Here is a 13,481-nt window from a genome sequence, read left to right on the forward strand (position 1 = left end):
AACACCTGTCTGTTATTATTTATTTCCAATGCACTTGAAGTGTCCAAAGCTCTTTACATACAAATAATATTTCTAACCCCAGGCACATTACAGTCTAGACAATAAGCACAAACCAAAAGGCCGCACCCATGGAGTCTTCTTTTCAAGGAAACTTATGCTCTTCCTGCCAGGGTTTCCTATCCACAGACACCTGCAGTGGTTTAGCTAAGAGGTTGCAAACCTTTGCATGAATGCTGGCTTTAAAATGGTTTATTTCAGTTTAACTTAAACTTGTACCTAACTGGCTTAAATTTAACTAAAGTAACCTGGTCCACATAGCCACTTGCACCAATTTATAACTAAATTGGTATAAAATCACAATTTAAGTTAAACTAATGCATGTCTGCATGTGGATAACTCACAATCTCTTCTGTGGGGTTTTGTGGCAAAGTTTAAAACAAACATCTCCTCTCAGAGGGTTCCTTTTCCTGCTCCTAAATACAAGATGAAATTCAAATGGAAAGTAATTGTCTGCCTCTGGTAGAGACTCTTATCCTTCTTGGCTCTCCCACTGATCAGGGAGAAGACAGAATTTATGTAGTACAGTAGACACCCACTTCTACTCTGAGAGGCTTAGAACAACCCCAGAGTAGGGCTGTGGCTGGGGACAAGAAGCCTGGGTTGATTGGGGAAGGCAGCAACAGCTGGGGCCATGCCCCAATCAGGCCCAGCTGGCCCCTATAAGAGGCTGCGAACCAGGAATCTAAACAGACTCTCCCTGCCTGCAGAGAGAGAAGGGCCTGACTGTTGGAGAACTTAACCAAGTGCCCAGGGTAGAGCAGGACTAGGGGAACGCCAAGGGAGCTGGGAAGCTCCAGCCTGGAAACCACCCAGGCTGTGGCCTAGTTGAAGGCCAATTAGGTACTGGGGTTGCAGGGGGCAGCCCATGGGTAGGTAGAGGCTGCAGGTCTAAACCCCCCCTTGCCTGTGATGAGTAGCTTATATACTGCAGTCAGCCCCAGTGGCAGTAGCCAAAGACTGAGGGGAGTTGGGGACAGGGCGTGGGGGTTCCCCTGGGTGGTGAGACCCTGCAAGTGGGGGGTTACTGCCAGGGGGCAGCACCCCAGTGTACAAGGGGCACCAGGTCCAGAAGGGACACGGGGGCCTAGCGTAAGCAGGACACCAGCCTCCAGAGGGTGTGCCAAGGCTGGAAGTAGAGCTAATTTCCAGGACACCAGCAGGAGACACTGCAGGGCTGAGTCCCACACGCTTACAAGCATCTTCTCCCACCATGCCTTGCTCCAAACTATATTTTTTAGTAACATTGGGACTACAACTCCCATCATTCTCTTAGTACTCAAGGGAGGAAGAGGAGAATCTCCAGCCAACCTTACAACTTGGAGCTCTGTTTGTTCCACAGGTATTTTCCTTATAGAAAATATACAGTCTTCCCTCATCAGCCTTAAGGTGATGTTACACAACAGAAGCAAGTGACTGAGCAAGTGACATCATTTTCAGGAGGTGTTTTGCAGTTGTTGTTTCTCTTTTACCCTTTCTCAACATCACTTCATGAGGAAAGGGATTCATGGTTTTTTTTCCCCCCTTGTTCTAAGATCTCATGTCCTGCTAGTCAGAACTCTCTCTATAGCTGCTGGAGAAATAGCCCTCTTTAACATATGAAGAAGATGCTGATAACTAAAGAAGACTTCCTGTTGTGGTGTATTTGAGTGGAAGCACTCATGCACAGAAAGCCAGAGCGGAGTAATAGACCAAGAGCAGGATAGACTTCATAATGAACAAACTCTAGCACCTAACCCGAACCTAGTCTCTTAATTCTCCATTTTCCACTTCTATTGAGCCATAATGATGATGAACATAAATAGATAAATATCATGAGAAGGAAGGATAGATATGTGTGTGAAATAATAAACAGCTCCATCAGAGCACAGGATAAAGTAAACATAAGCAAACAGCATCAGCAACTATTTAATCTTTTTAATGTAGAGCGGCTTGGGATAAAGAGCTTCCTATTTTTAAAGTGAGTAAGTTATTAAAAACACACAGTCATCCATCAAAAGATTTCTTGGCCACCCTCCCTCTGATCAGACCAAGCTCTAGAGATATTAAATTTCGGAGCTTCCACTTTCTTTCAAAGTACTTCCTTTCACCTCTCCTTTCTAACCTCCTCCACTCCCATAAACCATTTCAATTACTCTGATGTGAAATAACAGTAACATCATGTCTCAGTATCTCATATGGAAAACAAACAAAGAGGATTTTTAGACATTTGGTCATAACCTAGACTTCTGGGACCAAACTCACCCCTAGTGTAACTTTATTGGTTTCAGTGGAGTTACAGCAGGGGTAAATTTGATCTTTGGGTTTTTATTATTTTAGGATAATATTTTATAAAGAAACTAAAAATATTGCTTTGTTTGTGTCTCTAAAATGTCTTACAATCCACCTAAGAAACAACTTGTACAATACAAAGTAGCCCTTTTTATCATGTAATTTGTTTACCTAAGCAAAAACTGATTTTCTACAATAAGGTAAATTCCTAAATCTAGCAGCTCTTATGCAACTAGTTGTAGATTATTGACCTGGTCTCAGTTTTAGTCATTGCTACAGAAACTCTGATATGACATTATTGGGTTAGTGTCTTAGGATAAAATGGGATAGGAAGTTTTTATTCAGGGTTTAGAAACTTGATTTCAGAAATGAAGCAATGAAGAAAGAGAAATTTAAACTAATGTGTATCTAAATACTTAACAAAATGCTTGATTGAACAGCCCTTGCCACATGTTTGGGTGGACTGTCTAGGAATAATCCCTGCTTGAGGATTGGCTGAATAGTAGCTGTGACGTTGCACTCTATATGATTTTATAAAAATATGCTAATGAGTGTGACTGTAATGTAACTGGGGTATGCTTCATGCAAAAGGTCTCTTGTAAGGTATCATTACAAATCTTACAATCTACTGAATGTGTTCATCCTATTTGTTTGAATGTATCATTCTAGTATCTGAAACTAGAAATATAAAATATAGCTCCGAGGGCCTATTGTAGTTATGCAAAGTGTGGGCCATTAATGGTGGTTTGGAATCTTGATGGCTCCCATTAACCAGGGCAATTGACTGTAGATGGCTCTGTTTTACTTGTAAGTCTTCCTGTATACGAGTGTGCTGGCAAGTGGGTAATGAAGTCTTACAATGCCATTTGATCATGTCACCTGAACTGGAATCTATCATTAATCTGGTGTTAATCTCAATTTTCCATTGAGAAGGAAGTGTGGGAACCCAGAGAGGGACAAAGGATTCCAGCCTTATACAAAAGATATATAAGTGCGTGGAACAGAACAAAGAGGGCCATCATGAGAAATCCCCTAGCTACCACCTGAGCTGGAACAAGGGTTGTACCGGGGAAAGGATTGTGCCCAGACTAGGAAGGCGTCCAGTCTGTGAAAGAAACTTATTGAAACATCTCTGAGGGTGAGATTTTATCTGTATTCAGTTTTATTACTGTACTAGGCTTAGACTTGCGTGTTTTATTTTATTTTGCTTGGTAATTCACTTTGTTCTGTCTGTTACTACTTGGAACCACTTAAGTCCTACTTTCTGTATTTAATAAAATTGCTTTTTGCTTATTAATTAACCCAGAGTATATATTAATATCGGGGCGGGCGGGGAACACCTGTGCATATCTCTCTAACAGTGTTATTGAGAGTGAACAATTTATGAGTTTACCCTGTATAAGCTTTATACACTTCTTAAGTTGCTTTCAGTTAAGCCTGCAGCTTTGGGGCACATGATTCAGACCCTGGGTCTCTGTTGGAGCAGACTGGTGTGTCTGGCTCAACAAGACAGGGTGCTGGAGTCCCAAGCTGGAAGGGAAAGCAGGGGCAGAAGTAGTCTTGGCACATCAGCTGGCAACCCCAAGGGGGTTTCCGTGATCCAACCTGTCACAGTAGCCTCACCCACATCACTTGGTCCTGTCCCAACATTTTTATAATTCTGGGAGAAAGTTATATATATATAATTGAAAAAAATCTGAGATTGACCCTGTTGGAACATTTGTTTATGCTGCATGATTTCTCTTTACCAAAGGCGGCATTCAGAATCTTTAAAGGATGACTGTCCATTACTGTCTCTTTTGTTAAAACACATGCAGATCATGTAATCAAGGACTGGTATCTAGAGTTGGCAGAGGTAACTGTTAATATATATATTTAACAGACAGAATTAATGATAACCTCAAAGATTTCAATTCCTCATGGAAGGAGTTTAATCATTTTATATATGAAACAGCTAAAGGCAGAATCAGTCAGGCCGTGGCTCCTTCATTCACTTCTGGACTGAATTTAAAAGCAGTAGAGAATCTGGCTTCAGAACTTTATGCACTCTTGGGCAAATGGGGTGTAACATGCTACTAACTTAGAATGGTAACATCTGACACCCACTTTGCGCAAGTGTAAATGACTATTGAGGGTGCAAGGTAGTTCAGAATCATGTCCCTCACTTAAAAGGTCCATTATTCACGTAGCTGGAGTTGCATAACTTAGGTCGACTTAGCCCCGTAGCATAGATCTGCCCTCAGAAAGGCCTGTTATTTCCCAATATACTAGTGAGCTATTTTCTAGTGCGGGGATACTCATGGTTGGGTCTTGATTCCTTGAGAAATGGCCTTTGCGCTGGACCTGTTCTTGGCAAATAAATGTTATAGTTTGCTACGGCACATGAAAGAGTTTCTTTATTCCTAGCTGAATTTCCTTTTGGTTTGTTAATTAAAGAAAAGAAAAGAAAGTTTTGAAAGGCTGAGCTAAGAGCAAAACTTCAATTGTTAAGGCAATTGAGAGCAGCTGTGTGCTGGATATCAGTTGTCTCTAAAATATATCACATACAAAAAAAGCACTAGTAAGAATTTAAAAGGCATCAGCTCCCAATTCAATTTGCCCATGAAACAACTGTATCAATTGTTCTTTAAGCTCCACAAAGTCTTTTGGCAATTATAATTACATGATACAAATTTCAGCTAGGCAGCAACACATTAGCTATCCAGCTAATGAATCTTGTGGGCATTCATGAGTAAATTATCTGTCAAACATGACATCTTATGTACATTTTCAGTTCTTATTGATGAAACTACCTGCTTTCCATGTGAAATGTGCATGTTTTCTGTCTCCCTTTCTTTTTCCTTGAAACCACAATGAATGTATGCTGTTTTCATTTTTGTAGAATGTTGCATTGCAGCACCTTGACAATCTTGTGTTTCTTTTGCATGTCTTCACTTCAGAAGAATCTTCACCAACATTTTATCACTATCATCATCAAACATTCACAGTGTACTGAGGACCATTGGGTCAGACAGAGCGTCTGCATTTGATGAAAATGGACCAAGCACTGTGTAGCAAAATTCCCAGATCTGTTTCAATCCTGTGAATCCACGAGTCTCTGGGTCAGCCTGGTAGAGCTGGCCACGTAAATCTGGGCATGTACCCCTTCACACAGCAGTGAAGAATTTGAGAGCATGATGTGCTGGGGCATTTTTGTCTATCCTGGCGACATGACTGAAGACCATGAATGCTTCTTTTGAACGCGAACAACTAAAGGAAGGCAAAAACTCAGACATTTTGCACTTTATGCTCAAGATTTGTTGCTGACAGTGCATATGGTATACCTGTAGCTGCTCCAAGTCTCACTGTAAGAAGGTCCAGGTTTCTGACCCGTATAGCAATACAGGTAGTACACAGGCCTGACAGATCCTGAACTTTGTCTCAGCACAAAGATGTTTTTACATCTTTAAGCAAGACATGGACTTCATGCAGGAGGTGTTGAGACCTATTCCTTGAAGAACATCCAGGTGGCTATGACCATTTGAACTCTACTTACAACTTAGGTAGATTAACTCATTAATGCTTTCCATCATACTTGACCTCATTTGCACCAGGGGGTCTGGTGACCCAACTCTAAAGTTCGGGACTTTAGTCTTCTACCATGAGACAATCAACCACATAGTGCCAGCAGCATGTTGGAAACCTTGGAGGGTGGGGCTAAAATTCTCTGACATCTCCACAAGCAGGGCAGCATCATCAGTGAAGTCTTGATCAGTAAATACTTCTTGACAAAACTTGATGCCAGCGTGTGGAGTGACAAATCCTAATATCTGGTCAATAACCTGGCAGAATAATGCAGGAGCAAGAATGCATCCCTGCTGCACTGCTGGGGTTGTGTAGCAATGGGGGCGGGGGGAAAGCCACGAACCAATGCACACTCTCACAACTGTACCAGTGTGAAGATAGCATGCCAGTTTTAGCAGCACATCTGGGACACCAACTCATTCACTTATATTTGAGCCCCTCAAATTCCACTTACAATAGCCTTGATTTCAGGGTACTGTTTGGAATCAGTGGGTTTTTAGGCAGGATGCCCATTCCAAATTCTGTTGATATAGAACAGCTGATAGTATTTTGCATCCTTTTTGACCTGCACCCTAGGAGCAGACTGGAAGTGACCTTTTCCCTTTAGTATGTCACAATCCAGTCACCATTAACCTGATCACGAGAAGTAGTACCAAATGGTGAAGAAATCGGTGCCATAAATGTGTAGGGTCCATTTTCTTGTGTGAGGCTCTTAAACTTTTTCTGTTTGCAACTCTAGTACGTCAGTGAAGGCGTTTCCATATGATGAATAGGGTGTAAAGAATGCTTTCCACATGAGGGTGTGCACTGTTACAATACTCTGTCAAAAGAGGGCTTTCTTGTGCCAGTATTTCAACACTAACATACGTATTTAGCTAACCTCCACCCAGACATTGGTACATGTTTTTTTTCATATTCTCAGATTTCTCAGTACTTAATTCTGTGCAGACAATATACCCTTTTGGTCATGTAGAAGAATTTTGTATATAAAAATATTATCTTATGAACAATATTTGGATGAGTCCTTAAACTTTAAACTTCAACCACTATGTAGCTCCTATCCAAAAGAAATGTAATGCAATATCAAAAATGGCTGCATTATATTGAAAGATCATGCAAACAATATGAAGTGTGTACCACCATCTGCTATATGTGAGGCTGAGGTAGGTGTGCAAGAACCTGGATCTGAGTTATTTATAGAGGAGGTCATTTCTTCATGATGCCTACTGCCTCCAGTCCAAACCTTCCTTCCAGCACAGGGTAATATTGTGTATATCAGCCTAGGCACTTTTCAGATTACAGGAGTGGTTTGGGTTTTGCATGAGGATGAGTGAGAAAGGACAACCAAATTAATGGAATATAGTCAACTACTTATCTGTTGCCACTTAATGGCACTTTATTAAAACAAGAAAAAAAGATGTAAAGGGCTACTGTGACAGATATGGATAAGCAGCATGAATACCATACTGAGGCTGAATCAGGCAATTCATTTGTTTAACTGCCTAGCAACTGTATGGTGATTTTGCTTTAGAAAAGATTATCAGAGTTCAAGTGGATGGTACAGTCAAATATTAAGGTCCTAAGTCACAGTAATGGAGCTCTGAGATTTGGGGTGGTTGCTACAAGTATCACTCTCTTGCATTCAGGTCCCCTTGGGGGAAACCACACAGTAATCCTCAAACTCTGAACCTAACCTATTGGATTACTTGGCAAGGTTGTCTTGATCTTATTTCCAACACAATTCTGTGAGGTGTGGAAGAACTCTGACCTGCGTACTCCCATAGCAGGAAGATAACCAAATATTACCTAGCCGTGTACAGCCTAAAAAGCTATGATGTGGAAAATAGTGGGCACATTATTATTAATTGTTTGTATTACAATTATGCCTGGGCACCCTAGTGATGGACCAGGATCCCATTGTGTGAGGTGTTGTACTATCACAGAACAAAAAGATGGTTCCTGCCCCAAAAAGCGTCCAATCTAAATATAAATGCGCATCACTTCAACTCCAATCCAGGTCCAATTAACTTGCTGAGCTGCCTCCTCCTCAAATTAAACGTTAGGTGTCTTCTTTCCTAGTCCTGCCTCCATCTTCCTGTTGTAGACCAGGAAGTGGGGCAGCAAGTACATTAGCTACTCCTCCTAGCAAGAGGTCTAAGACCATTTTACACACAGTAAACAACCAAAAGGAACTCTTCTTGGATTTGGGGAGACACTGGTGTATAGAGTTGTTGCAATGAATTGAATGCAATACAAATATCATTGCCCTCACGCAAACTTTAAGGCCAAATGGTACAGTATAGTAGTCACAGCACTGGATTTCTAAAATGCAAGAGATCTAGATATTAGTCTAGCTCTGATACTGATTCACCCTGTGACCTAATCGCTTTATCTGTGGCTCGAATGCCTTGTCTTCAACGTAGAAATAACACTTACTTCAGAGGGGTGTTGTGTATCCTAATTCATGAATGCTTGTGTAGTGCTAGGAGATACACAGACGGCTGTCACTACAATAGAAGTGCAGTAAATTATTTTCATATCTATCTGCTTGCCATTTTACTTCTATATAATATTTTAAAAGCTATAGTAGGACTGTACTTTTAAGGTGTTTCCTTGCATTCTAAAGTTATTGCAGTTGAGTAGTTCCCCAATAGGCATATAGATCCTGCTTCAGTAAACTAGGTACTATCTGATACTAAACAGTATGGAGTGTTCATTTACCAGATGCAAAGGAGAAGGGAACCTGGATCAAATAACAGATCTGACATGAATGGTGTGTGGTGTGTCCTTTCCCTTTGGTACTTCAGCAGCTCCTAAATCCTGCTGTGCTTCCTTTTACTAACCAACAAAAACCAGACATTCTCCAGATTACAGATGGCTGGTGGCAGACGGACCAAACTACTAAATATCTACTGCCTCAACTTTATCTGTTTGTTTGAAATGGGCCATATCTGTATTTCCACACTGTCTTCTCTAAAGCCATGCAATATGTGACGTTATCAACATGATTTTTTTTTTTTTTAAAAAATCATGAATTTAGATGATGTGCGTAATCCAGATTCTGGACACTACTATAGTTATAGAAAATCCAAACATATACAACTAAAAACAAAATCAAATTTTATTTAAATAAAAAAACAAACACATGAAACTAGAGACCAATAGCCAAATGCAGCTGGTGCAACAACAGTGAATTAGATCGTGGGGCAGGAACTGTCTTTTCATTATGTGTGTACAGTGCCTAGCGCAGTAGGGCCTGGATCCCTAGTTAGGAAATCTAGGTGCTATCCCAAGACAAATAATAATAGGTTTCCACAGAAATGCACCTTCTTTCATGAGGGCTGAATGTAGCTCAATATATCAAGACGGTGAACAGCCAAGTGTCAGGAAGCAGACCCAGTCTCCAGGCAATCTGGATATATATTTGGGGATGGCTCTTTCTCTGCACTACCAAGGGGAGAACCTCAGAAATTAGAGCAGTCAAAGGCTTTTTCTTTTAGGTCACCTAGATCATCCACCTGCCAGTAAGGGATTTTTACCTACAGAATATTTTCTAGGATATATTGGTCTCCTTATAATGTAGGTGGTGAGTAAGCTGTCTATTAAAAAAATCCTCCAACATAATCATAATCTATAGGGAGATCTTTAACACATGCAGGAAAATGTCAATATGCCACTTTTGACCTGGACTCACTACTGAAGAAGAGAGTAGCTGTTACTCATGCAACTAGGGTTGTTTCTGTTAGCAAGGGCCCCTGCTAGAGTTGCCAAGATCGAGCCCATCTTTTCCTAACAAGTTTCAAACAAACTGTAATTATTGAGGTTGTTCAGTGCTGAAGCAGACCAAACCCCAGAGGTGCCTGAAGCATGCCAGGTGTACTTTGACTCGGAGACAAGCATTGCAGGTTCTAGCCCTGGTGGGTCCCAGGAACCATTAAGACACGTGGCTAAGTGAAAAAGTATTTTACTAGGGTTGGCAAGAAAGGGCCAGGTTGCAAATACCCTAGGTACTGTACAGAAGCTTAAACAGTCACAATTCAAAGTGAGCAGAAGTGGTAAATGTCTGCATCCTGGGACAAGCTAACTGAATCAGGGCTCTTTAGGCCAGGATCTGTTAGTGTCTCTCATTGGAGTCCCTCTGCACAGGCTCCCTGCCCAGCTGCTGCTGCTTCCCGATAATTCCCTACACCCGGGTGTTTTGTCTGGCAGTCACAGCCCGTTCCCCATGCGGCTCGGCATACAATTCCTGGGGGTTCCTCTCTGCCTCTGACTTTGCTGCAGCTCCGGGCTTGCCATGTGGCTGCTGTTTTCGAACAGAACCCGGCCACTTCCTGGTTCGGGACCCTTCCCCTTACGTGGCTAGGGGAAAAAAGAAGTGCAGTGAGGTGGGAGCTAGTGAGAGTTGTTGTCTCCTGCTTAGCAGGTCCATCACAAAATCAGCTGAATCACTAGACATAAATAGAAGAGTATTGTCAGCTCTCATGTACACTTTCTATCTCAAATCCAAAGTATATAAAGTTTATGAGGTTTTCTAGAATCTGCATGGTTTACCTGATGCTGCTTTTACTGTACCTCTAAGCCACCCTGTTACAGCCTACTAGACCACAGAATTTAAGGGATACTATGAACTTGAAAATCGTATTTCAGCCTGAAACTTTTGTACCTACTCTAAGTAATGCCTCTAACCGCAAGAAGTGAGAAAAATATTATATTTCTCTACATTTTTAGCTTGATTACTCTGTGTGTTGACAGCCCCAGTTGTCTACAATTAGTGGTCTTGATCCCACAGTGAGCTCGTGTGGAAGATGTGAGCCAATTTCAATATATTTAATCCTGTATATCTATAAACTTCAGTGTCAGTTACTTTTTCTTTTGCTGAGAAAATCCTTATAAATATCAGCAGGAAAGCAGAAAACGCTTATTAACAATATTTAAAAATAATCAGGACAACAATTTGAGACACCTTATCAGAAAATGTATTTATTTTAAATGTCAGTAGCAAAAAATAAAGTTGATCATATCCCTTTAAATTATAGTACAATGAAGAAAGAGTAGCTGCAGTGAGCAGCTCAAAGAGAAAACCATGAGTTCTAAACTCTGTACTAGCTGCAAGTGCATTCAAATATTGTCAGCTACTGTATCCTTGGATTGATGGGTGAGCAGAGAATTATTTTTTTTTAAAGAATTACTTCTAACAACTGAAAAAATGAATCAGTCTCTGGATCCTACTCATGAGATAAATAGGCCACTGCACAGTACAGGAAATCTGCTTTGCAGTTGTACCTTTTATTGTCATATCCCATTTATCAACTTTTGGCTAGAGTTTTTTGTTTGTTTGCTTTTTTGAGAAAAGTAATTTTCTATTGATCTTTTAAACATCACTAATCATCAAAAATTTCTGTTCTAAATGAATGGTCAAAGCAAGAGTGCTGCACTGGAAACCAGTCTCAAACTTCCAATAGTACTGAGTCATAATCACAATGCACTTGCAGACTCTCACATGTGAATTTGTGACTGACTAGTAACATGGGTAATTTGGTAATCCAGTCTTGTCGGTTCCTTATCCTAAGTATTTTTATAGATGAAGTATGCTGCTTTGTGGATTGTAAGTCCCTTTTATTGCCTTCCATGATGCTAGCTACCAATGAAAGGCTGAACACATCATTGGGAGGAATCTGATGAAAAGTGGAGTAACTTCTAATATTGATGTCACTACTTTTCAGTGTGAAAAGTTACCTCAGTAAGAATAGAGTAGTGAGAATGCAGAGGTTGATGGGGGAACATCATTCAGGGTAAAGAAATGATGTCACATTTAACTAGCTCTGCTAACAAGAATCAGCCTTTATCTGTCTAATGCTATAGGATTTTATTTATGGAGTGTGTGTTCAATTTATAACCATATTCTAGGCCTTGGCAACCAGAGACTGAAATGCTTGTTAGCCCAGGATACTTTCATTCCTGAGTTGCAATATAGCTGGTAAAATACAATTCACTAAGGGCTCGGTTCTATGAGGTGTTGAGCACACTTAACTATGTGCTTTACTTTAAATATGAGTTATTCCACTGGCCTGATCTTCCCTACTGAGGCAATGCTGCTGGTTCTATTTTGGCTGGCTTTTATCCAAATGGTTACTCAGTTCAGCATGAGTCAATGAGGGGGGTTAGAACGTGTTGAAGAAGTTAGCTTGGCTTTCTACACTTGGCTTGATCTTGATTAGTCTCCAGAAGATTAATTCATTTGAGTCTCCATTCGGCATGTGAATAAAAATACAATAGGAACTAGCTACTCTCCTAGATTCCTCCCCAAGTTTTTGTCTGTTTGAAACTGGAGTCATCAAAAGTGATTGTTTGAGACAACTGTACGGTACATTCTGATGGTTAAACTAGGGATCTCATGGCCTCCATGACAATAATGGCATTATCCTGGGTGATTTTAGGCTCACCTCATACTAGTGGGCACAGTTTAGGTTTAATCTTCAACGTTGGCAGTTCAGCTACATGACCTCTTTCAGGAGCCAAGAGCAAGCAACATGAATGTTAATGTGGGTGAAGTTTGTCAGAAGCTGTTTTCACTGCTCAGCTCGAAAGCAGGCACTACTCGAACGTGTGCTGCTAATACAAAAGGAAAAAGTGTCACCTATTAAGTATACATTTTCAGATAACTGCCAGCAGTGCTAGGACAGCAGATCGGTATTCAGAGCAAGTCCGGTTAGCATCCACAACTGAGCTGGCCTCTCCTAACCTCTTACTGCTGTAAGCTTATCTACAAACAAAGACCCCAGTTATAAGTTGCTTAAGTATCCTCACATGCAGGTGTGAAAAGAAAGTTCTCATTCCCCATATCCAACCTGCTAGCTCAAAGGAACAAATATATAGGAATAAAAATAAAGAGCAACCCTCAGGCCATGTCCTCTTTAGATGTCAGAGGACTAATCACTGAGTTTCTTCCCTACAGGAAAAAAGTAACTACTGATTAATATTTTTCCCACATCTAGACAAACGGGAATGACCAGAGCTGAACTCTCCCTGTAAAAATAATGGGGAAATACAATGACACAGAATTAAAACAAAAAAGAGGAAGACAAATCAAGACATGATACTGTAAAAAAACAACAACCAACCCAACCAAACCAAATCAAACCCAAACCCCAGGATTGATTCAGACTCCTCAAAATTTGCAATATAAAAAAAAATGTATCAATGCATAAAATCCACCAGCAGACCCAGGCAGCAGGTTTCACAGCTGCCTCTGATTTGGAGAGAGACTGGAATTGTAACCCACCTGACTGAGCTGGTCTGGAGGATCCCACGGGTCACAAGGTAGCTGACCCAGCAGAGAAGTCTTTATGCCAGCTTCATTGTTTTTAAGGTACTCTCAACTCCTAGTATTGACATTACATGGTTCAAATGGCATATGCCCTTGGCTCAGCAGGGCTAGGGCACAAGAGTGGGTAAATCAGGCAGACAGAAGTTCTGGGATAGGCAGATACACCTCATATACAGTAGGTTGCATGGCTGCTATAAGCAGGTCAGGCTTATATACAACATTTACACTATCATGTTATCATTGAAGTTCAGTATGGATCAGT

This window comes from Lepidochelys kempii, chromosome 5 (assembly GCF_965140285.1).
Source record: "Lepidochelys kempii isolate rLepKem1 chromosome 5, rLepKem1.hap1, whole genome shotgun sequence".
In the NCBI taxonomy this organism is placed as follows: Eukaryota; Metazoa; Chordata; order Testudines; family Cheloniidae; genus Lepidochelys; species Lepidochelys kempii.